The 27,028-nt window shown below is 41.4% G+C and overlaps 1 long non-coding RNA gene across 2 annotated transcripts; it reads right to left on the bottom strand.

Annotated features, from left to right (window-relative positions):
• Window positions 1-3,112: 3,112 nt before the first annotated feature.
• Window positions 3,113-23,213, bottom strand: LOC133371989 (uncharacterized). 2 transcript variants are annotated; one of them, XR_009759438.1, is made up of 3 exons: window positions 22,958-23,213; window positions 4,649-4,856; window positions 3,113-3,274 (listed from the first exon to the last, which is right to left on the bottom strand). It is a non-coding gene; the product is annotated as an uncharacterized LOC133371989 (long non-coding RNA). The 2 variants fall into 2 exon arrangements; XR_009759439.1 differs by lacking the exon at window positions 22,958-23,213 and adding an exon at window positions 12,685-12,769.
• Between the last annotated feature and the right edge of the window lie 3,815 nt (window positions 23,214-27,028).

Genomic DNA, 27,028 nt, shown 5'->3' with positions numbered 1-27,028 from the left:
TCCAGGAAAGACCCACATATAACGCATTACAATAGTCCAGCCGGGACAGAACCAGAGCATGTAGCACAATAGGGAGCAGGTGGCTCGGGAGGTAAGGGCGTATCCTAAGAATGAGGTGAAGTTGGTAAAGCACCGCCCTACTAACAGCTGCTACCTGTGCCTCCATGGATAGCTGGGAGTCAAGAATGACCCCCAAACTCCGGACGTGGTCTCTTAAGGACAGTTGTATCCCATTAAGCACCAAATCCGTAATCCCCAGCTTCTCTTTATCACCCACCAACAGAACCTGGACAGAAATAACCAATCTATTCCAAACGGAACCAAAATCTGCTGCTCCTGCTGCTCCAAACCCAAGAGCTAGAACTGAAATTATTACAAACTCCATCCAACGAGGAATGCTGTCAAAGGCCATCGTGCTGCATTTAGGTATGGAGAATAGGTGTTCCTGAGCAAAAAACCTAACTTCTTGTGGCAGAAGATGTTACAAGACATCGTTTAGGGACATCTTCTAAGGAAGCTGCTTTATACCGAGTCAGACCACTGATCCATCTAGCTCAGTATTGTCTACACAGGCAGCAGCTCTCCAGGGTTTCAGCCAGGGAGTCTCTCCCTGCCCTGTCTGAAGATGTTGGGGATTGAACCTGGAACCTTTTGCATGCTCTGCCACTGAGCTACAGCCCTTCCCTCAAACTATACTGCCACGTTATGTTTCTTTCCCCCCTCTATTTATTCAACACCATTAGAGTCATATTATCTTATGTTGCAGCTGTTTCTTTTTTTCTCTGTATAATGTTGATGTTTTTATAGTTTTTAATATTTTATAGTGCTGATCTTTGACCATAATAAATGATTGATTGATTCCCCCCCACCTAGTAGCATCTGTTATAAACCCATGCATGATATGACATCATCACATTGTGGGTTTCTCTTCCCTGTCTCATAAAACAAACTGAGAGTGTTAGGGGACAGAAAAACACAGAGCAGAATAACACTGTTTCAAGCATTGTGTCATACTGAGCACATAAGGATGAAGAGGATTTTCCAAGGAGAAAGAAAGACAGAGCGGCGGCAGCGTGCACCTCGTAGCATCTAATTTCTGTTACTATTTTTCTTCCTTTCCATTCCACTTTTCTATTGAAATGCAGCACTCAAGCCATATTACAAAGCTACAAACAAAAGATACGTATTAAAAGTCTTGCTCAGATATTAGAACAAGTGGATAAGACATAGGCTGCTTACATGCCATACATTTAAAGCACACTGAAAACACATTATTTCCCCAAATGATTCTTTGGGGAGAAGATGTGCTTTAAATGTATGGTGCGTATGCAGCCAGAGAAATGGAGGGGGAAGAGAAATGGGGTGAGAGAGAGGGGAGAGAATCAGAGGGGGAAGCCAGGAAGGGAGGAAGAGAAAGACAGGAAGAATGGGGTGAAAGAGAGAGAGAGAGACAATGGGATTACAGGTACATCAGAGAGGAGAAAAAATGGGGTGATAGAAATATGTGAATGGATTGTGTAAATGGGTTGTGCATGTAATCTTGGTCCTAGTACCCACGTTTGGGTTTGGCTGTTCCTACCACTAACACCACTAGCATGCAGCCCCCAGGAAGATATGCACAAAGACCCCCGGGTCCAGGCTGAAAAATGTTTCCCACCCCATTTGAGATAGTTTGAGATTTGGGAAGAACCTGGAAATATGGTGTTCATTTTTCTCTTTGAACCAATCTAAGAGGGAACTGTTATATAATTATAGCAAGGCAGCATGTAACACCCCCAAAGTCATTGAAAGTTACACGTTCTTACAATTCAACATGATGGAAGTGCATGAATGAAACAGGAACATTTTGCCATCTATGGTGGGATTGCCCAGTGGAAATAAATATTGGCCTCTAATATCAGGAAAGCAATTGATAGAATCACAAAGACACTTTGTACCTTTAGATCTTTCTTTTATTGGCTTGTACAAACAGGCTTAACTAGAAGTTATAAAGAACTATTATCATACAAGTTTACTGCTGGAAGGGGAGTAGATGCCAAACACTGAAGTTTAGACAAATTACCTACAATAGAAAAATGGGAACACAAAGTACATGAATATGCTATCTTAGCCAAATTTGACCCATTATAAAAGAATGAAAGAAGGCAGCTTGTAGTGTATCCAAGCACAGTGAGTTGGCTGTCTGCTGACTCCTTAGGCATGACCCAGACTCCTAATTCCTCCCTTCCCTTATACAAGAAAGAAAAGACCCACTGAATAATCCTGCCAGCAAGCTGAATATAAGCTTGTATTTAAATTAGTTAAGTTACAAGCCTCTGTTTGGAGTCTGAACACAAGACAATGGGTGGTATCCAATATAGCACTAACAACGGAGACTGGCCTATTAAGGTGAATGGAGCAGTGTCCCACCAACCTCAGTCTGCTCTGAACCAGCCACCGTCTGTCTGCCTTTTTACTTACAGCCAGTCTAAAAGGTGGCACTGGCTGTCTTGCTTCCTCTTCCTCAATCTCAGTATTGTCTCTGTAGAAATCAGTAAGGAGGAGGAGGATAGGGACAAAACTGTAATGAGTTGATGCTGGTTCCACCTACTGTTTGGGCTCCACGTCTTCCACCCTACCAGTCCCAATGGACATTAGCCACCATGGAGCACTAAGCAACTCATTCCATCAGTGCAAATATATCTGCTTGTGCAATGGAATTTTCCCTCCTTTCCCAGCCCGCACCCTGTGCCCTCCCCAAAACTGCTCTGGAGGGTTGGGGGAAAACCCAGAACAGATTTAAGGGAGGCAGGGGAAGGTTCCGCTGCACAAGCAGAAATCATTGCACTGACACGACACTTTAGTTGGATATCGCCCAGTTAAAATTGTGAGCCTTTATTGGAATTTTTTTAAAAAAACCTTTCTTGTAACTTGAGTCATATAGAACATATTATTTACCTTATAACAGTTGCAAAATATCTCAGAATACTAGAGAATTGCTGAACGCTGAATTGATAAGGGGCTGGCACAGAGAAAAATGGAACTTAGCACTGATGGGACAATTAGCCTACCAATTATGGGCATGTTACAAGAATCAAAACACAGATAACTTTTCTACAATTTGGTTCTCCTTTATTAGTTGGGGTATAATGAAGGAACATGAATTCTGATTGCTTCCTGGTACATGGACAATTATGGAACAATATTTTGATGTGAAATATATGATGGTTTGATGGGCCTTTTCTGGACTGATACCTGTATTCATCCTTGTTTGTTCTTTGTTCTGTTGTGTTATCTGAAAAATCAAGAAAAACATCTTATTTTATTTTTAAAACCTTTTTGTATTTGTTTCTATTTTACAAAATGTATATACCACTTCACTGTGAATAGAACTTCTAAGTGGTTTACAAAATATATTAAAAAATATCAATAAAAGACAGGAATTAAAATAAATTTACAGACTAAAAACAGATTAAAACACTGATTGACTTCTATGTATCTTGATAGGCTTGCCTGAACCAAAATTTTTGTAGCAGGCTCTGGAAAGAATACAGTGAGGGTGCATGCCTGATGTCAATACCGGGAATTCCAAAGTGTAGATACTGCCATAGTAAAAGCTCTATTTCCTACCAGTGCAGAACAAATATTATGTGGCACCTGTAACAGTGCCAGTTGTAGATCCTGTATATTGTTGGTCTTGTGCAACTGAATGCTATGTATATTTTGTAAATTCTGTAACATTTTTTAAAAAAGATTTGACATTGGGAACACAAGCAACAAATGAAAAAGCAGATGACCTCAGTTTAAAAAGCCCCCCAACACACACACACACACACACACACACACACACACACACACACACTTGGAACATCAAACTTTATTGCACAGGAGAGGATAGCTTGGTGTTTATCAAAACAGGGGTGGAAGGAGGCTTAAATCCATGTCTGTTCTATAGCAGATGATTTATAAATCTCCAATGATGGGGATTTGCTAACACAACAAGCACATAAATACACAGCTCAGATGGGATTCCAGATATGCTACAACAGCTGACAGCCATTAAACTCTCATCTGTTGGGCTGTGCCAGGCTCAGAGAGCTGAGAGAGAGTTGCCTCTTCCAGATGTGCAACTGGATCTGAGCTTTGAGTCAGGTGTCATGCTAATCTGCTATTATATATGATCCCTCAATGAACTGCTTCTTCCTGGTGATACAGGAAGCACCCAAGAGCATGACTTTCAGGTTATCACTGACTGCATGCTGGAATAAGGCATTGCTGCATCCTTTCTGTTGCAGCTGGAGGAACAGAGCAGCTGCTCTGGTAGTCTGTGTGATCCTGTGGGAATGTTATATCAGCTGGAAAGTCAGCAAATCTTGCAAGACTCCAGTGGGGCCGCCAGCCTGTCATCTTTACTAGCAAATTGTAACAGATGTTTTAAAAAAATATGCTCTCTCGAGCATTCCAGTTTCCATTACCTCTGGGTCTTCTGCAATACTCCTTGATCTCTGTGCTAATCTGCTTTCCTTCTCTCTCCAAAAAAAGCATAGCTGTTCACTTCCTCCCACCCACCCATTCACCCATACACATGTGCACACACACACACACACACACAGAGCGCACCTCCTGGGAATCATGAAGGATCTGAAGAAAAGGAACAAAGAAAGACCACCTGTCACTGGGTCAAAGCACACACTGTTGGCTTTTGAAGGGGGTTTATTTTGAGTATGTTGCCTCCCCTTCTTCTGCTCCTTCATTGCAGCAACTAGAGGACAGAGAATGGGTGTTACCCCTCCTAACACAGCATGTGTAAGAGTGGCTCCGGGGGTTGATGGAAGTGATCCATTGTAGAACTGCATTCAGCTTGAGCATGCCTAGTTCTGAAAAAACAACAACAATCTGTCAGCAGCCTAAACAGGAGCCTCTGACTTTCCTAACATCTTCTCTGTCCACTTCAGCCATGATATACATTTCTATCCTGCCATTTTAAATGGAATTCAAAATGGCATACATATTACAAGATCTGAACAGGGTGGTCTATAACAGATGCTATTGGAGGTCGCTGATACATAGGGTCGCCATAAGTCGAAATCGACTTGAAGGCATATAACAACAATGGGTTCCTAAGCGGGGTCAGAGAAGCAACTGGATCTGCATGTTGCTGTCCCATGTGGTGAATCACTGAACTGCAGTTGGCAGCTTTCTCAGGCCCTATCTGTATTACAGTATACAGTAGGGCCCTGCTTTACAGCGCTTTGCTTTACAGTGCTTTGCTAATACAGCAGTCTCAACTAGATGCAATTATTATTATTATTATTATTATTATTATTATTATTTATTAAACTTATATACCGCCCCATAGCCGAAGCTCTCTGGGCGGTGCACAAGACTAACATCAAAATACAATAAACACATATTAACAATTTAAACACAATAAAAAGATTTAAAATTTAAAAAAGATGAAACAATTCCAACACATACTAAAACGTATTAAAAATTAGACTAAAGCCCCACTCATACGGCGCTTGCTCTGCTTTTACAGTGGTTTTCGGGCATCACGTGCCATTCTATTCAATGGGTTCCGCTTTACAGTGGTTTTCGCTTTACAGCGGGGGTCTGGAATGTAACCCGCCATATGAATGGGGCCCTACTGTACATTTAAAGCTGTATTATGTGACTTTAAACAGTTGGAGCTTTCCCCTAAGAATCCTGGGAACTGTAGTTTGTTAAGGATGCTAGGAGTTGTTGGGAGACCCCTATACCCCTCACAAACCTACAGTTTCCAGAGTGGTTTAACAATCAATGCCCAGGGAACTCTAGGAAGTGTAACTCTGTAAGGGGAATAGGTGTCTCCTACCAACTCTTGGCACCCTTCACAAACTACACTTCCCAGGATTCATGGGGGGAAGCCATGGCCATTTACAGTGACACAATACAGTACTGCTTTAAATATATGGTGCAGATGAGGCCTCAGTGAAGACCCTTTCAGCACCAATTCTGCCCATGCAAGTTGGCCATTAGATCTCACTGGGCAGGAAGGAGTATAAAAAGCTTTCTGTTGCAGTCGAGCCTTGCTTAAGCAATAAAGCCTTCCTTAGCTCTGTATGTTATCGTTTTGCCTCTTTGTTGTGATTGATGTCTTGTCCCATTGTTTCCATTGTTGGCTTGGGTCCAGGCTATCTGTTAGACCGTATCTCCCTATATGAACCTGCCCAGGCTTTGAGATCTGCAGGAAAGGCCCTTCTGTCAATCCCAACACCCTCGCAAGCACAACTGGTGGGGACGCGAGATAGGGCTGCCCCTAGGCTTTGGAATTCCCTTCCTAGGGAGGCAAGAATGGCTCCCTCCCTGCAGCCCTTCCGTCAGCAGGTGAACACTTTTTTATTCCGAAAGGCTTTTGGAACTGCTGGTTCCTAAGGATGGGGTTTGAAGAGGGTGTTGTATTGTATTACTGTTTTATCTATACTATTTTAAATTGATTTTGAATTACTCCAGTTGTATATCTAAATAGTTTTATGATTGTGCATAGTTTAATTGTAGTCTAATGTAGCTATTTTGTATGCTTGTGATATGTACTTTTATATTTGGAAGCCGCCTTGAGTTCCAGTCCTTGGGAAAAGAGCAGGATAAAAATAAAGATGATAATAATACTTTTTGGTTTCACCTCAGTCTGCTGCCCATGGTCGAACCCTCCAACCCTCCAGCAATGGTCTGACTCAGCATAAGCCAGCTTCCTAATAATACGTTCCTATTATTCTGTGTTTTGTTCTTAAATGACTACTATTCTCTTACTGTTTTACTGTTGTCTTGATTGCTGCTTTGTTATGGAGGCTGTTGTTTATTGAACATTTAAAACCTGTTATTTTAAATTTTTGTTAGCCACCTTTAACTGGTTTACTATGAAGATGGATATACATGTTGTTATGTGCCTTCAAGTCAATTACGACTTATAGAGACCCTATGAACCAGCGTCTTGCAAGAGCAGCTGTCATGAACCACCCTGTTCAGACCTTGTAAGTTCAGGTCTGTGGCTTCCTTTATGGAATCAATCCATCTCTTGTTTGGCCTTCCTCTTTTTCTACTTCCTTCTGTTTTTCCCAGCATTATTATCTTTTCTAGTGAATCCTGTCTTCTCATTATGCGTCCAAAGTATGATAACCTCAGTTTCATCATTTTAGCTTCTAGTGACAATTCTGATTTAATTTGTTCTTTGTTGTTGTTATGTGCCTTCAAGTCTATTACGACTTATGGTGACCCTATGAATCAGCGTCTTCCAAGAGCATCTGTCAAGAACCACCCTGTTCAGACCTTGTAAGTTCAGGTCTGTGGCTTCCTTTATGAAATCAATCCATCTCTTGTTTGGCCTTCCTCTTTTTCTACTTCCTTCTGTTTTTCCCAGCATTATTATCTTTTCTAGTGAATCCTGTCTTCTCATGATGTGTCCAAAATATAACCTCAGTTTCATCATTTTAGCTTCTAGTGACAATTCTGATTTAATTTGTTCTTTGTTGTTGTTATGTGCCTTCAAGTCTATTACGACTTATGGTGACCCTATGAATCAGCGTCTTCCAAGAGCATCTGTCAAGAACCACCCTGTTCAGACCTTGTAAGTTCAGGTCTGTGGCTTCCTTTATGAAATCAATCCATCTCTTGTTTGGCCTTCCTCTTTTTCTACTTCCTTCTGTTTTTCCCAGCATTATTATCTTTTCTAGTGAATCCTGTCTTCTCATGATGTGTCCAAAATATAACCTCAGTTTCATCATTTTAGCTTCTAGTGACAATTCTGATTTAATTTGTTCTTTGTTGTTGTTATGTGCCTTCAAGTCTATTACGACTTATGGTGACCCTATGAACCAGTGTCTTGCAAGAGCATCTGTCATGAACCACCCTGTTCAGATCTTGTAAGTTCAGGTCTGTGGCTTCCTTTATGGAATCAATCCATCTCTTGTTTGGCCTTCCTCTTTTTCTACTTCCTTCTGTTTTTCCCAGCATTATTATCTTTTCTAGTGAATCCTGTCTTCTCATGATGTGTCCAAAATATAACCTCAGTTTCATCATTTTAGCTTCTAGTGACAATTCTGATTTAATTTGTTCTTTGTTGTTGTTATGTGCCTTCAAGTCTATTACGACTTATGGTGACCCTATGAATCAGCGTCTTCCAAGAGCATCTGTCAAGAACCACCCTGTTCAGACCTTGTAAGTTCAGGTCTGTGGCTTCCTTTATGGAATCAATCCATCTCTTATAAATGTTGTAAATAAATAAATGTTTCCTGTGCCATTTGCTCCTGTAGATGAAAATTAGCCTGTAATTTTGACCATTAGCAGGCGATCAGCTTAACAAAGAATTGTCAGCCAGCATCTATAACATATTAATTTATCTTGTTACATTACAAAGAATGATTCAGACACAAAGATTATCATATTACCATATGAATACGTTGCGTGTGAGTATGAGTAAACACAGTTCGTATTTATAACCTTCATGGCCAAGTTAAAAGTAATTCACTCATATAAGTAGAACATAATATTTGGACTTAATTACAGCTTTGATAGAATTCTATATGGATACCCAGCATTTCCTTTCAACTGCAGGAATTGTTCCACAAGTAGGTTTCACCACAAGTGCTATCGTCATAATATTTTATTATTTTCCCCCTTTGCGACTAATTGTCAGAGAAGAAATTGAGATAGAAAAGGGGGTGAATCTATAGTTTGGAGTTAGGAGAGAAAATATCGAATGGCCTCCTCTGTCCACCTGTTTATCAGCAGCTGCTGTGGATATCCCCCTAGGCAACAGCAGGAGAGAGTCAGCAGTAAAGCAGGGAAAGAAGAGAGACAGGAAAGCCCAAAACTTGCAGGTCCCTTCTGGAACATTTGGCTTAAAGGTAGATGGATCGTCTGGGAAGGCTCCTTAATTGCACAAAGGTCACCCTGAGACATCTTTCATATCAGGAGTGGGGGACCTTTTTTGAGCCCCAGGGCCATATTACCTCATTTTTATTGGTGCACTTCCTTTTTTTAACAGTGCAAATGGCCACCCATTTACTGGGGGAGACAACAGTAGGAAAGAGTTATTTTCTTCCTGCCCTATTGGTGGGTCTATGTATTGTCAAAACTGGAGAGTATGAGGAATCCAAATATTCTCCCTTTAAAAGCCCCATCTGATATCTATTTTAGGGTCTGATACTGCTTAATACCATATTTTAATATGTCATAGTAATTCTCTGTAAGAATGGATGATGAAAGACAGTCTACTCAGAACAGGATGTGAGGGACTGGACACTCCAGGTTACCCAGACATCTTGGTGGCTCTTTCATGTGGTTAAGCTTGGGAACAAGGTGACTCATCTCTAAAGCATCCTTTGAAGTAGACAGGAAACGATAAACAACACCTGGTGCCTTATCAGTATGTTATGACTATAGCAATGAAGCCATGGGAACAGGATTACATACAACTAGAGTGTTTTTTGAGGTGGCAGTGCCACCTATTGGTCATTTACAAAACTAGAAATGGCCTATAGCAGTCATTTCTCTGCCTATAAAAGAAACACACAGGCACACAGGGAGGACAGAGTCATGGGATACAGAGACAGCAGACATCAACCATCGCACATCAATGGTACAAGCTCTGTGAAAGCCTAGGGAGGGCTGCTGAACTGACCCACAGGAGACTCCCTCCCCTGTAATATAGGCAAAAAGGCTTCCCCCCTAGCTGAGACTGGTAAAATATTTTCTGCCATAAAGGATCTTATTTGTAAAGCTGAAGAGTAATCTCTTAGCTGAATAAAGCCACACTACTTAGCACAAACTTCATTTCTTATCTGACCCCATCATAAAACAACCCCCCCCAGCAAACACAAAGGGGGTGACAGAACAGCATCTTGGAAGCATTTGGCTGAACCAGAATAGTAAACTAGATGGACCTTTTTAGTCAAATCCATAGGAACATAGAAAGCTGCCTTATACTAAATCAAACCAAGGTTACATCTAGCTCAGTATTGTCTAAACTGACTGGCAGCAGCTCTTTAGGATTTCAAAGAGGAGTCTCTCTCCCAGCCCTACTCGGAGATGCCGAAACTTGAACACGGGACCGTCTGCATACGAGGCAGATGCTCTACCACTGAACTACTTAAACGTCTTGTGTTTGTATACAGTTGTATACAAGAGTATAACTGGGGCTTTTTCAGCTTGCAAAAGTGACCCATCTTCTTCTCAATGTCTCCACATCAAGAGCTTGCCTCCACAGGTGTCTCTTCCATCACGCTGAGCAATGCTGATAACTGTGGAAGTACAGAAGAATGCTGGCATCTATTTATGACATCATTTTCCAGCAGCCATTTTTTCTGAAGTCTTTCACATGCAAAGGTTATGATGATCTAAGAAGGCATTCCGATTTGTACACATTTTCGTGAACAGTACAAGGCAACACCTGCAGACAAGCCCAAGGTTTGGCTGTGACTTTTTAAAAATGCAGGTTTAATAAACAAAGATGATTACTGTGGAACTTCAAGGACACTGGGAGGAAAGCAGCTCTGTACTCTGTGACAAAATTGTGGAGTGACTATGTAGAATTAATTAAAAAGCATGGTGAAGAAAATGAGATCTGCCCTGCACATGAAGCAGAATTAGCTGTTAATGAGGCAGCAGAGACCTGAGATGGCAGAACAGACTGTGGCTGCAACCATATAAACACTTATATAGGAGTAAGATCTATTGAACACAATGAGATTTACTTCTGAGTAGACATGTGTAGCATTATACTGTGTACCACTTAACAGAAAACTGTTTCCAAAAAGCATTGCCTTAATGTTTTTTCCTTTCCCCCCTCTCAGATTGCAGTGTGGGGCAATCAAGATTGAGAGTATAGTGGAGGGGGAAGGAATATTGACCATCCCCAGGGGGTGCAAACTACCCCCTCCTAACATTTGGGATGGGAAAAGGAGGTTGCCCACTTGGCTATAGAGTATTAGAAATCTGGAAGCAGAGTTGCTATTCTACTTCCAACTAAAGCAGAACAGCTTTACTAATGTACTGTATTTTTATATTTTTTGGGCTGGACATTTGTGGTTTATTTTTACTGGCTTTTAATTATATTATTGTTGTAGCTGTACTGTATTATATTTTTACATTGCCTTAGGAGCTTTTTTGTTGTTGTTAAAAGCAGCATAAAAATATTTTTAAATAAAATGAAATAAATTCACAATGATTGGGTCCTGCAAAGTCATCCACAGAGACAGCTGTATTAGGCTGTTTCCATTAGCCACACCTGGAGGGGGAATGGATTGATCTGCCGATCAGTTGTGAAATCTCTTTGAAGCTGAATTTAAAAAACAAAAACAAAACTCAAGCTGTTCCCACCAGGTTTTACAGTAAAAGGGTTGGGTGTGACTAGCATCATGTGTCCCCGTTTTCAGCAGAGAGAGGTGGAGACACACTGGAACCAGCAGAACAGTGAGTGTGTTTCTACCCTAAGTCTGTAGCAGCAAAAGAAGAAAAGAGGAGTCTCATAGCACATTAAAGACATAACTGGTTTATTATAGCATAGGCTTTCATGGTCTAGAGCTTGATGGACTCTAGTCCACAAAAGCTAATGCCCTAATAAATCTGTTAGTTTTTAAGGTGCCAGAAATCACTTTGTTGTCTCCATTGAGAGGAGGAAGTATGATCATATCTTGTTGGCACTGCTGTTTTTTTCTAGAGAAAACATTGTTACGCACATGCACCCTACTTCCAAGCACTGAGATGTACAATGCTTGCCCTGGGGGTTCATATTCTTTTAGAATGAGGTCACTGGAGACTTGTGGCATTTTTGTGATGTATGGTTTATTTACACACATATATAGGCTGAGTACATGTAGAATGTTCACACATAATTCACACTGAAACAGATTCTGCTCCCCCATTAGTTTTCTAGCAAGTTTGGGGTGGCACCAAGGCTCTCCAGAGCACCCAAAAAAACCTTTCCTCAGACTATCTCCCAAACTAAACTTGCAGCTTCCTTACAAAAGGCTTGATGACATCATCTCTCACAGAGTGGAGGGAAGCTAAGCTTTGGTTCCTAAATCATCAGTTTATTACCATCAACAGACCAGAAATAAGACCAGAGTTTACCATACAGTAACACCAAAATCTTAAACACAGGACAAATACAATAAGTGTAACAATAGCTTATATACATAAGAACAAATAACCTCAGGTAAGCCCCTGAAAATAATCCTTCCAGCTTCAGATGGCTAATTGCCTCAGTAGGTTGTCTCCAACTAAGTCCTACTTAGAGTATACCCATTGAAATGAATGGACCTAAGAGAGCAATGTCCATTAATTTCAATGGGTTTACTCTGAGTAGGACTAGCATTGACTCCAACCCTTTATTCTCATTGCCATGAATAGAAATTTGGCCACCATCAATTACACCCATGGGATTTTATCTCCCAGCAAATGTTTGATATAGAATTGAGCTGAGCTTCCTAATAATGAGGCCAGTAAAGGGCCAATAAAGGAACTGCAGAACAGAAGGGCATGCTCCTGGTTGTTATAAGTGCATGCCTTGGAGGATGGTGGTTCCCATCCCAAATGGCTCTCTCCTTCCAGAAGACTCCAGCTACACAGAAAAAATATTCTTAATAAAAGGAGGGTATTTTAACCTAACAAAGCCAGATTTGTTTGGCTGGTTTGACCACTTAACTTTTCACTTTCAAGTCTCCCTACCTTACAACACAGAATTGTTGAGTTGGAAGGGATCTCTCAGAGGACATCCAGACAAACCCCAAATCTCAGAACAATATGAATTGCCTATTTGCCTTTCAGTCATGTGGTGCTAGAAGCTCCTCTCCTTTTAAAAGATCAAGGGGAATTATGTGCATTTTCCTTATTTCAGAAGTATAAATCTAACCTGCTGATGACAGTTCCAGGTGATCTGCTGGAATGAATTACCAGCAAGGTGGGGTTTTGTTTGTGTGAAACTGTGTAATGGGCATATCTTCCGCTCACCCACAATAAAACCTATGTGGGAAATGAGAGTCCAATGCTGGTTATATATTTTTACATAATCTTGTGATATCTTTCATGTTTTACTCAGGGAAAGCAGCCAGATTGTGGGGAAACATTGTGGATGTGATTTGGTCCTATAAAATGTAAATGTACTGCCTTCAAGTCGATTCTGACTTATGGCAACCCTATGTATTGGGTTTTGCATGAGGCTGAGAGGCAGTGACTGGCCCAAGGTCACCCAGTGAGCTTCATGGCTATGTGGGGATTCAAACCCTGGTCTCCCAGATTGTAGTCCAACACCTTAACTACTACACCACCCTGGCTCTCATTTGGTCCTATGCATTGCAGTAAAAAATGTTTTGCCTATGTGGATTTTTTAAAATGAGATTTAATTATGTCCTAGTTTTCTTTCTGTTTGGCTCTTTTTCCAGGGTGAAGGCTAATTTAATATTCACCTTCACACTGGTATTTAAGGTGAATTTTAGAAAATTTAGTGGGACTTGTAGCTTGTTAAAAAATGATCAAACTAATTGCAAGAGGATGCAATCATTCTCCAGTGAAATTGCCCTCTTGCGGTTTGTGTTTCTCCAAAATGTCAGGCACACAGCTTGTCTGCTTGTCTAAGTGCACTGATTTGTAAGTATAATTATATCAGTGGGATTGGTTTCTAAATAAGTGTGTCTATTTTTTAGGAAAATAAACTTACCAGTCTCTCTGTGCAAGAAAAAAAAGGCTTCTGTGCAAGATAAAAATAACTAAGTCAAGTGGAAGAAAGTTTGCACTAAAGTCAGATCACTGGTCCATCTAGTTTAGTACTGTCTACACTGACTGGCAGCAACTCTCCAGAGTTTTAGACAGAGAGTCTCTTGCAGCCCTACTTGGAGATGGCAGGGACTGAATCAGAGATGTTCTGCATGGAAATCAGATGCTCTATCACAGTCTTTTGTGGAGGTCCACTCAAGAGATGCTCTGATGCGTGCAGACAGTTTAATTGTCTGTTGCAATTTACCTACTTACCAGGAATAGCCCATATTTTCCAGTATTTATTTTATGATTTCTTACTAACTCTAAACTGTGAGGTCCCAGGGTGGGTTGTAACATAACCTGTTCCTTCTAAATCATTGGTCACTTCTAAACAACATGTTTACTGAGCATTCACTCTGATTAATTGGTGGGGAGATTATGTTGCTTCAAGCAAATGTCCTATCCCACACTTTCCAATGCATTTCCCTGTCACTTTCCTTACTGCAACAAGTCTGATCTTATGGGGAAGTGTATGTGTTGTGCAAGACATTTCAATCAACTTTAATTGCACAAGTTGAGTTTGCCAGTAAGTAATTGAATCCCACCAGAAAACAGTGACAGTCTGGATGTGCCCACTGTTTGTTTTGGGGGTTTGGGGAATATCTTGCTGAACTTTTAGTGCAAATTGCTAGAGTAATCCTTTCATCAGGGTTCATGTGCCCTTCCCAGGATATCTAAAAATTCAGTCTTGGGGATGAGAGTGGATGCATTGTCTTCCAGATCAATGCATGAATATTAACACAAAGGCACCTTGCACTACACAGCCTACCATTTTGCATACTGAAGCTGCTGAGGCATACTGGGAATATAAGAAGAGCCCAGCGGGATCAGACTAAAGGGCTATCATCCAGTATTCTGATCTTATAGTGGCCAAGCAGATAGATACAGGAAGCCTGCAAGCAGGACATGAGTGCTTTGTCAGTCCTGAAATGCCCAACATCCAGCATCACTGAATAATCTTGAGTTCTAACATTATGAAAGACAGAGAACTTAACTCCCTCCACTTTCTCCACAACTCCATACATAATTTTTTATACACATATCCTGCCCCCCTCACTCTCCCTTTTTTCTCAACTAAAAGGCCCTAAGTGTTATAACCTTTCCTCACGGAGGAGTTGCTCCAGCCCTTTGATAATTTCGATTGTTCTCTTCTCTCTGGAGTGGATAACTTCCTAAAACTTGCTTTGTTTTTCTAATCTTAGCCGAAAGTACAAACACTCTCTGTGCTTTTAAATACAGGTGACTGCAGAGAAATTGAATGCAACATAAAGAAGACAGAGTACAGTCTTCAGAAAAGCTTAATAGTGTGTGTCAGGGCTGGCTTGCCATTAGGTAGAGTAAGGCAACTGCCTCAACTGGCAGATACTGAGGGTGTCCCTTCTCTGTTCCCCCTGAGTCTCTAAGAGAGCCTTCTGCCCTCAGGTGTGGTGCAGAGTGTTGTCCCATTGCCACTTGAAGTAAGATTCAACTGGAAATCTAGTCAAATTCTGTAGGTGGAATGGGATGGGATGCTATCTTGTCCACCTCAGGCAGCAAAATGCTCTAGCTAGCCCTGGTGTGTGTGTGCAGTTTGTATGTATGTATGTATGTATTTCCCGCCCTTCCTTTCAAAAGAAGCCCAGAGCAGCAAACAAAAACACTAAAAGCACTCTAAAACATGTTAAAAATAAAAGGCTTTAAAACATATTAAAAGAAAACATCTTAAAAACATATTTTAAAAAAGCTTTAAAAACATATGCACAAGGTCTCTACTTAAAAGGCTTGTTGAAAGAGAAAGGTCTTCAGTTAGGCACTGAAAAGATGATGCCTATCTAATATTTAAGGGGAGGGAATTCTAAAGTGTTGGTGCCACAACAGTATGAAAATTGAGGCATTACCACTATTTCTCTATCTTCATCTGTGAAATGTTGGCGGAGGGTATGTTCACCCTCCATCATCACAGACCTTGCACATACCAGGTTGAGCTGTCCGCCATTGTCAGAGGTTAGAAGAACTAAGGGATGCACAAAGCCAGGAAGACCTTTTTACTTAGGCAAAATCCTTGTCCAAACAAGGAATCTTTACAGCTCTTCCAGTCCAGCAGGCCCCAATGTCAGGCAAGCAGTCTTTTGGGGAATTTATTTGCCATTATTGCTCTTCTCAGTACAGAACCTTGGATAATATTCCTAGGACCCCAGGCTTCCTTAGAGCACAGTTTTACAGAGGAGGTCTACAGCTCAGTGGTAGAGCAACTGTTTTGCATGCAGAAGGTCCCAGGTTCAATCCCCTCCCTGCATCTCAGGTAAGAATGGGAAAAGACTCCTGTCTAAATTCTAAAGAGCACCACTGTCAGTCAGTTTAGACAGTACTGACCTTGATGGGCCAAAGGTCTGACTCAATATAAGGCACATTCCTGTATTAGTAACCATTAGCATAATGTGGTGATCAGATGCAAAATTCAGGGATCAAATGCAAAGGTTCCTGCACCTACACTAGTTATGAAGAAGAGAGGATTTCAGCAGGAGTACCAACACCCTGCCGAAATTCCCCCTTTTACAAATCTATGAAAGATGCAGGAACCCTGTCTCTTTTTCACCCACCACCCTATCCCTATCCCCTTAGTTATAGATACTTAAAGTGGCTTGGCTCAGAACCCCCACAAGAACATTGCCACACATCTGACAAATTCAGTTCTCTTGCTTGTGAAAGTTCATGACGCGATAAAAATAAGTAGTTTTTGAAGTGCCACGGTATCCTGCATGAGAGTTTTAAAAAAAGAAAGTAGAATGGCGCCTTCAACCTGGTGGAATGGAGAAAACCAGTGGGATACGGTTATCCCTGGATATAAACTATATCGGAAGGACAGGGAAGGACGTATTGGTGGCGGAGTCGCTCTATACGTGAAAGAAGGCATTGAATCCAGCAAGCTGGAAACCCCAAAAGAGGCGGACTCCTCCACAGAATCGTTGTGGGTGGTGATACCATGCCCCAGGAGGGACTTAATACTGGGAACGATCTATCGTCCCCCTGATCAAAATGCTCAGGGAGACCCTGAGATGAGATATGAAATTGAGGAAGCATCCAAACTAGGAAATGTGGTAGTAATGGGTGACTTCAACTACCCGGACATAGACTGGCCGCATATGTGTTCCAGTCATGACAAAGAAGCAAAGTTTCTAGATATTCTAAATGACTATTCCCTAGACCAGTTGGTCATGGAACCGACCAGAGGGATGGCAACCCTGGACTTAATCCTCAGTGGGGACCGGGACCTGGTGCGAGATGTAAGTGTTGTTGAACCGATTGGGAGCAGTGACCACAGTGCTATTAAATTAAACATACATGTAACTGGCCAATTGCCAAGAAAATCCAACACGGTCACATTTGACTTCAAAAGAGGAAACTTCACAAAAATGAGGGGATTGGTAAAAAGAAAGCTGAAAAACAAAGTCCAGAGGGTCACATCACTCGAAAATGCTTGGAAGTTGTTTAAAAACACTATATTAGAAGCTCAACTGGAGTGCATACCGCAGATCAGAAAAGGTACCGCCAGGGCCAAGCAGATGCCAGCATGGTTAACGAGCAAAGTCAAGGAAGCTCTTAGAGGCAAAAAGTCTTCCTTCAGAAAATGGAAGTCTTGTCCGAATGAAGAAAATAAAAAAGAACACAAACTCTGGCAAAAGAAATGCAAGAAGACAATAAGGGATGCTAAAAAAGAATTTGAGGAGCACATTGCTAAGAACATAAAAAACAACAACAAAAAATTATATAAATACATTCAAAGCAGGAGACCATCTAGGGAGGCGATTGGACCCTTGGATGATAAGGGAGTCAAAGGTGTACTAAAGAACGATAAGGAGATTGCAGAGAAGCTAAATGAATTCTTTGCATCTGTCTTCACAGTGGAAGATATAGGGCAGATCCCTGAACCTGAACTAACATTTGCAGGAAGGGATTCTGAGGAACTGAGACAAATAGTGGTAACGAGAGAGGAAGTTCTAGGCTTAATGGACAATATAAAAACTGACAAATCACCGGGCCCGGATGGCATCCACCCGAGAGTTCTCAAAGAACTCAAATGTGAAATTGCTGATCTGCTAACTAAAATATGTAACTTGTCCCTCGGGTCCTCCTCCGTGCCTGAGGACTGGAAAGTGGCAAATGTAACGCCAATATTCAAAAAGGGATCCAGAGGGGATCCCGGAAATTACAGGCCAATTAGCTTAACTTCTGTCCCTGGAAAACTGGTAGAAAGTATTATTAAAGCTAGATTAACTAAGCACATAGAAGAACAAGCCTTGCTGAGGCAGAGCCAGCATGGCTTCTGCAGGGGAAAGTCCTGTCTCAGTAACCTATTAGAATTCTTTGAGAGTGTCAACAAGCATATAGATAGAGGTGATCCAGTGGACATAGTGTACTTAGACTTTCAAAAAGCTTTTGACAAGGTACCTCACCAAAGACTTCTGAGGAAGCTTAGCAGTCATGGAATAAGAGGAGAGGTCCTCTTGTGGATAAGGAATTGGTTAAGAAGCAGAAAGCAGAGAGTAGGAATCAACGGACAGTTCTCCCAATGGAGGGCTGTAGAAAGTGGAGTCCCTCAAGGATCGGTATTGGGACCTGTACTTTTCAACTTGTTCATTAATGACCTAGAATTAGGAGTGAGCAGTGAAGTGGCCAAGTTTGCTGACGACACTAAATTGTTCAGGGTTATTAAAACAAAAAGGGATTGCGAAGAGCTCCAAAAAGACCTCTCCAAACTGAGTGAATGGGCGGAAAAATGGCAAATGCAATTCAATATAAACAAGTGTAAAATTATGCATATTGGAGCAAAAAATCTGAATTTCACATATACGCTCATGGGGTCTGAACTGGCGGTGACCGACCAGGAGAGAGACCTCGGGGTTGTAGTGGACAGCACGATGAAAATGTCGACCCAGTGTGCGGCAGCTGTGAAAAAGGCAAATTCCATGCTAGGGATAATTAGGAAAGGTATTGAAAATAAAACAGCCAATATCATAATGCCGTTGTATAAATCTATGGTGCGGCCGCATTTGGAATACTGTGTACAGTTCTGGTCGCCTCATCTCAAAAAGGATATTATAGAGTTGGAAAAGGTTCAGAAGAGGGCAACCAGAATGATCAAGGGGATGGAGCGACTCCCTTACGAGGAAAGGTTGCAGCATTTGGGGCTTTTTAGTTTAGAGAAAAGGCGGGTCAGAGGAGACATGATAGAAGTGTATAAAATTATGCATGGCATTGAGAAAGTGGATAGAGAAAAGTTCTTCTCCCTCTCTCATAATACTAGAACTCGTGGACATTCAAAGAAGCTGAATGTTGGAAGATTCAGGACAGACAAAAGGAAGGACTTCTTTACTCAGCGCATAGTTAAACTATGGAATTTGCTCCCACAAGATGCGGTAATGGCCACCAGCTTGGATGGCTTTAAAAGAAGATTAGACAAGTTCATGGAGGACAGGGCTATCAATGGCTACTAGCCATGATGGCTGTGCTGTGCCACCCTAGTCAGAGGCAGCATGCTTCTGAAAACCAGTTGCCGGAAGCCTCAGGAAGGGAGAGTGTTCTTGCACTCGGGTCCTGCTTGCGGGCTTCCCCCAGGCACCTGGTTGGCCACTGTGAGAACAGGATGCTGGACTAGATGGGCCACTGGCCTGATCCAGCAGGCTCTTCTTATGTTCTTATGTGGAGGCAGTTCTCTCCTTGTTTCTCAGACAAATTTTTGGTGTTCCCAGGTGCGTTCCTGCGGCGGTCCTTAGGTTAGAATCCGGCCTAGTCTCACTTGAGTCTCAAGCGTGGATGACCGCCCTAAATTTCTGGCTTAAAATGTCTTATGAAAAATCCACTGGCTATCTCCCTTTACTCTGGGAAGACTCTTTTACCTCGAAATGGGCCCTAACGTTTACAAACTACCTCGCAAGTATTGGCCTCTCAATTGAACATCTGATGTCCCACACTCCAGAGACAGTTAAACTTTCTATCCGGACTCGTATCAGTGATATGGACTTCCAACGCTCCATTACCGCAGCCACCTCGACCTGTTCTCCTATTCACTTTGGTCTGAGCTTTGCGCCTATGCTCAGTGCCCCTTATCTGGAAACTCTCACGATCCCCAAATATCGTCTAGCCTTTACAAAGGCTAGATTTAACTGTCTTACCTCTGCCTTACTTGAAGGGAGATTTAAACATATCCCATATGCAAACCGATTATGCCTTTGTGGTGTCAGCGCCATAGAAACTCTCTCTCATGTCATCTTTGAGTGCGCCCTATATGATGATATTCGCTCCAAATTCATAACCCCCATCATAAATAAATACCCCTACAAACCGCTTGACTGTTTACTTTTACATCTTTTGTCAGCGGCTAATAAGGATACTATCTTGCCAGTCGCTAAATACATTTTCGCGGCCCAATCAATACGGAGGGCATCTATGCCTTCAGAAGCTTCCGCTACCTTATTGTAACCGTTTCCCTTGTTGTTCTATTGTTTTATTGTTTTAACATGACTGCAACTTTGTAACCTCTTGTTATAAATGTACGTAGTTTTATCTATAAATGTTTTTGGTCTATGACTGTATCAATAACGACTGATTGATTGAGAAAGTAGAATGATTATTTGTCTCAAATTGCCGCTAATTTTGCCATTGCAAAAATACACCATTGGCTGTTCCTGCAAATAGCTAGTCCCATACACTGTTCCATGCTCTCAGTCCCTTGGTAGTTTCCTCTCTGATTACAGTGCACATGGCATAGTCTTTTGCAGACACATCATGAATCAATGTTGTCTCATAATATTGCCTGGTTTGTCATTTTAAGTGTGTCTTTTAGGATTTGTGCAGTAACCTGAATTTTATCAATGAGTGGCATGAAGAAATAAGAACTGTTGCCATGGTCTCTGTGTTGCTTAGCATCCAGTTTCGCAGCTCTTGGCTTTCAATCTTTACAACCAAAATGTTGAAGAAAATGGCGCTGATGAACTTCAACAGAAGTATTCTAGACTAGAGAACATTTTTTGGGGGGGGGGGAGATTTTTACTGTTGTCACACAAGTTGTCTGCAAGCACAATTTGAGCAAAGGCAGGGAGATCAAGCCTTAAAATAAGTGATAGTTTATTGGGATAATATATTTTGTTGTTATCTTTGCTCGCATTGTCTGACAGATGTTTGCAATGCAAATACAGAGCATATTCAAATAAGTTTCAGAGCATTTTCACACAAAGCATACACTGAAACGACAAGTGTTCCCAAATCTACCTCTTGATTTTCTGCCACATAAGATGAATAGCTGCCATTCACTAATATGGGAAGAGTAAAGCAATACCATTATTATTTAGGAATGTTACACTGCAGTCCTATACACAGTTACCTGGAAGTATGTCTCATTGAATTTAGTAGGACTTACTTCTGAGTAGGCATACCTAGGTTTGCACTGTTACTCTAATCTTGCTCCAATAATTGTATTTTCATGCTATAGAAGTTTAACCTGTTAAATTTCTGCCTGCCATGCAGCTGTTAAAGGCACAAGAGCCCTGTTTTCCCCAATGCCAACCCTAAACCAAAGTCTAGGCTACCATCCTGTGCCCACTTACCTGGAAGAAAGCCCCGTTATTATTATTACATTTGTATACTGCCCCATAGCTGAATCTCTCTGGGCAGTTTACAACATTAAACACAAAAAGAGTTTCTTCTGAGTAGACATGTATACAATTGTACTGTAAGTTAACTATACAGTGAATTCTTAATGAGTCCTTGGTCTTCGGCAAAGCAGGAGATATGCCTAAGCGTCTTTGCAAAGTTTACACGCTTGCCTTGAGAGAAAGAAAACTAAAATACGTTATATAGATATAATTATCCAAAAAAAACCCCTCCCTCCTCCGGATAAACTATATTAAGTCTAATTAAATCCATGCATAAAGAAAAATCTCTTTGCACTTTTTTTTTCAGTTCCCATTTTTTAAAAAAAATCTTTCTGAAATACATTAGGGTAAATAAACAAGCAAGAAAGGAAAAATGTTCATCACCACCTATTATGGTTCTGAGTTGGCGACCTTTGTCCATTGAATAGTCCAGGAAGATCTATGTCCTGCTATGAGAAGGAAAAGGTGTTCAGTGTGGTACTTGGGGTTCTACCACCACGTCGGACTGGCAGTTGTGAGGAATCCTGCTGAGGTGTTGCGCTTCTTGGATGTGTTTTTAAGATGTTTGGTTTCCCATTTCTGATCTTTGCTTTGCCCAATATTCTCCATGTCCACATCCTCCTTACTCTCCTTTGTTAAGTTCTCTGGCCATTCCAAGCCACAGGCAGTGAGGAGGAGTAGAGCGTTTTTAAGTGATGTTGCGGTGAGTTGTTGGCCACTACGCATGACTATCAGTCTGAAAGGAAACCCCCATCGGTATTTTATACCAGCTTGTTGTAGTGACGCTGTAATCGGGCGAAACTCTTTTCCTCGCTTCAGTGTCTCAGGGCGGAGATCGTGTAGAGTCAGTACAGTCTGTCCATTGCATGTTAATTTCTTCATCTTCCTCACTTGTGCCATAAGCTCTTCCTTTTTAGCGTATTGGGCGAAGCATACTATAATGTCCCTCAGAGAAGTCCCATTCCATCCTTAGGTTTAGCTGCCAACACCCAGTGTGCCTGTTCTAAGTCTGAGGCACAGAGGGATCATAGTTGCAAGGCAGCCATAGATGCAGAGTGCTCCTCAGAGCCTTCTTTAATGCCACAAAAACGTACGTTCAAGCAATGGGCCTGATCCTCCAAATCTTTGAGCTTATTTTTTGTTGTTTTATTTTCCTGTTTAAGCAGAAGAATCTGTTCTGCGTTCACCATCCCCAGATCTAAGGCTTCTGATGCCGAGGTTGCTATTTCCTCCAGCTAAAAGTCTCAATTTTCTCTTCTAATTGTTTTAATTTTGCTTCCCAGCTGCATTCCATTACTTGAAGGATTTAAATTGTGTGGCTAATTCTTCACGAAGGTTAGGAAATGCAGTGCTGGGTTCTTGAGTTGCAGCACGGGCTTTTTTTTTGCTTGACCAGGCACCATGTTGTCAGCCGCTGGTCTCTGTGCTGCTGTTGGGCAGTCTGTGTCTAATGGCCGAAAATAGCCTGTTAAACCCCCTTCTTTCACTTTGGACATGGTTGGTAGCATGTCCCAATGGGTCTGACATATAATAAAAAGTGAGATTTTAAAGGTTACCTTGTTTAATCTGGGAACATTATCCAGAGGAAGGCAGAGCAGGGAAACTAGGCAGCCATCTTGTAGCCCTGCTGGCCATGCCTTCACCCCCCCATAGTCACTTGGTGAGCTTGTGAAAAAGTAGGGATTTCACAGCTGATCTCGCTGGTCATTATCATCATGGTTTATTTCCATAGTAATCTACGCTCAAGGCAGCTTGCAACATGAAAAAGTTACATAATTAACTGTTACAAAACAAGATTCAAGATAGTCAAACATTAAGTTAAAGAAACATCTCATTAAGAAACACAAAACAACACACAATAAAGTCCAACCATAAAACACAAAAACATAATCTCTATAACAGCACAAATAACTACCTCCAGAGTTAGGTTTTGACCAAACCCCCCCCCCCAAGAAGCCCCTAAACAATACCCCACAGTCAAGATGATCTCTGGCATCGCCAGGCAGTAGCAGCTTTTATAGCTGCAGTCCGCTAGCAGTCAGTGCCCCCACCTTCCCAGGCCAGGTGGAAAGAAACCAGCAAGCAGGGCAAGGATCTTGCAGCACTCACAGTCACTCCTTCCAGCATCTCCAGGTAGTAGCAGCTTTTATAGCTGGAATCAATCAGGGCTCCACCTTTTAGTGTAAATGGAATGAACAGATGCAAAAGAGGACAGGGCTTCTCCACCTTCAATAGCTGTGTAGAGGAGAGAAAATATCAACAGATATATCCTAGTCTTGCACCACTGTATCCACTATACCGTACTAGCCTATGGTGATATTTTTGCAGTAAAAGCAAAAACAATTATGCAGTGTCAGAGATCCTACAGATGTTCCTGAAAAATATTAGTTCCTCCTCTACTATTGCTCATCATAATGATGGATATTTCAGTAGTGAGGAAATAAAAATCAGTGTCTTACTGTAGAATGAGCTATACATGAGGAAATATTTGGAAGTATAGTACAGCAACAGCACGTGAAAGGACTAGGAACACACAGTAAGGAGTGCCAGTGTTTTCCTCAGGAACTGAAATGTGGGGGTTAGAGGGACAGGTGTCAAGGCTGGCCCAAGACATTTTGGTGCTTGAAGTGAGGACAAGATGGTATCTCCTCCCCATTCCATGTACAGAAGCTGACCAGACTGGCAGCTGTATCTTCGACAATGGCAATGGGACAACAACCCTAATCACGCCTGAAGGCAGCAGGCTAACAATAAGTTCTGCCTTCCCAATGCCTTGCTGCCATTCCTCCGAGCATCTGTCACCTGAGGCAGCTACCTCACTTAGCCTAATGATAGGGTTGGCCTTTTTGGGGGGCAAGGGGGAGAACTGTTAAAATCTTCAGTGAGTGAGGTCTGAGCAGGTGAACCCTCTCACCTAAGCAGACATGGGCTCAGGGTGTCTTGACATCACAATGAAGAAGTGGAGAAATGTTTAAGTATCACGACATTTTTATTAGATTTAACATGTCATCATTATCAACACATAGATAGCTACATCTGCAGCAGCCAAAGTGGTGCCCTCCAAATGTGGTGGATTACAATTCCCATCAGCCCCAGCCAGCATGGGCAGTGGTGAGGAATGATGGCACTAGTACTCCACAACATCTGGAGGGCATCATGTTGATTACCCGATGTACATCTTTCTAGTTTTTTTGTTGTCGTAATTTTGCCCAACTCTGTTACTGAAACTGAATGCTGTGCATTCATTGTTTCTCAAAAGTCTTCTAGTTCTGGTCCTTCAGTTTATATTTTTACTCATTTATGCACATGATCAAACAAATTTGTTAGAGAATTTCCTGATTATATAACAAGCATGGAGAGTGGCAGGTTTTTACAGTGTATTTAATGGGAATGTTGACAAATGTATTCTCCCCAACTTTAGCTTCAGGGGATTTTCAACAAGTCCTATAGCTAATATTAAGAGGGGCGTTTTACTATCATGATTTTCCAGAATGCTGTATTTGTAACCCTAAATTAGGGTATTTCTATCCACAGTTTTTAAAATTAATGACAACAACAATAATGACAATAATAAATATTTATATGAAAACATTCAGATTTGGTTCCTGTAAGTTATGGAACTGTTTTCCAGCCAAGAGCAAGGTCAATGTTTCTAATAAAATTATAAATGTCTATAGCACCCAGGTGTATTTAATAACTATATACTCTCATTTCCATATACCATATTTAGACATCATTGTCATTCAGAATGCAATTCAGCATAAGGATTGTAGATAGTAGGAGCTGGCCCTCTGCTGGGTGATTTTCTAATGACTTCCCCATAAAATGTTTCAGATAGCCTAGCCAAATATTTACATTTACTGTTATTCTGCAGACTCCTGGTACCAGTTTTAGGGAGTTCTCTCCACATATTAGTTAAAGACTTTGTGACAACTTTACCTATATGAGAAGATATCTGTCTTCCTACCACTACAACAGGTGGACTTTTATGTATATATTTATGTATTGCTTTTTCTTCTTTTTTGTAAAAATGAGATGCTAGTACTCATGAAGTGCTGTGGGTGCCAGCACAAAATGGTTGCTATTGGCTGCAAAAAAAGAGATAATGGTACTCTGTATTGGTGCATACTGTAACAAAAAAGATAGATAAGTAGGTAGATGTGTGTGTATGTGCGTAACATACACACACACACAACACACACACACAAATGAATCTAGTGAAGAATCTGGTTTTTTTAGGATACAAGGAACTTCAAAGAATCTTTATTTAATTTATCTCATAATGTACACGGCCGAAACCCGTGCAATTCTGTGTAGAAATCTGACCCAATTCAAATTGGGCTTATCCATATCAATTAGTTGTAAAGTGTTCCCCTATACCTTCTGTTTACAGCATAAGGCATTACTCTCACTCCACTTCTCTGAACTGTGAGAAGTTCCAGGGGTGTAGTGCTTACCTCTTGTTTGATTTCCTTTGGAAGGTGATCACTGGAGATTTATGGCATTTGATATTATTTGTGTTTATTTACAAAGATAAAAGGTGAGCATATTCCAACAGACAGCCCAAGCCAATGATCTGTATAAAATCTCCAGAGAGAGCAGTTAGCACTCAAAAATGCTCTTAAAACTCACCCTTCTCTAGCTCTCTTCAGGTATTATGCATGAACACAGAACCCCAACACATGCAGAGGGTTGTAGGGCTCTCCACGCTCCAGCCCAGACCCCAATGTCCCCATCCACTCCACTCCTGGATTTCCAGCGCTGGACAGGAAGAGGGCTTCTTATCAGGGCTCCCAATCAGAAAGAGACTTAAGCGTGTTCAACTGAATGCACTTTGAAGCCCCCTTCAGACCTTCCTGCTCAATGTGAGATCAAGATGCAACAGGTGTAGCTGGCATATCTGAGAACATTGGGGGGTGGGGTGGCAGGTACTGGGCAATCCTTGTACTTCCTATTTGTGTTGTCAGGGCTGAACAAGGCTTGTCTCATTCTGTCTCTCTCAGTCTCTACTCAAACTAGAGCTAAGTGGGGAAAAGAAAGACATTGGGGTCTTTTCCTAGCCATTCGCTTAAAGAATTATGGGAATAGAGTACCTGAGTATCTCAGGGTATTCACTCCTTTCTCAAGTCAACAGTGTCTGGTCTGGTATTGTCCTTAAGGCAACCCACAGCGATAGTCCTATTTACTCATTCATTACAGTATTTATTTATGCCATGTGGGAGAAACCAATGCAAATTTGTGTGGAAATGTGCCTTGAGAATACAATGTATCTCACTGTTTTAGAGGGTCTTCTCCCAATCAGAATCCTTTTTGCACAGAAAGGTCTCCTGCTCACCAAAGAAGTACAGCGAGGCCATTAATGTGTGGAAACATGTCCTCATCCAAGCAGACAGATTTTGCAAACATTTTTGCTCATTTTTGTAAGACATAATATGCAGATAAACCTAATAAGTTTGGTTTGTTAACCATACATAGGAACATCGTAAGCTTCTGTATATTGCTTCATCTAGTTCAGTATTGTCCACACTGACTGGCAGCTGCTCTCCAGGGTTTCAGGCAGAAGACATTTCCAGCCCTACCTGGAGAAGCTTGGGATTAAACCTGGGACCTTTTGCATGCAAAGCAGT

This window comes from Rhineura floridana, chromosome 17, assembly GCF_030035675.1.
Source record: "Rhineura floridana isolate rRhiFlo1 chromosome 17, rRhiFlo1.hap2, whole genome shotgun sequence".
NCBI lineage: Eukaryota > Metazoa > Chordata > Lepidosauria > Squamata > Rhineuridae > Rhineura > Rhineura floridana.
This window is presented reverse-complemented; position numbering and strand designations above follow the sequence as displayed.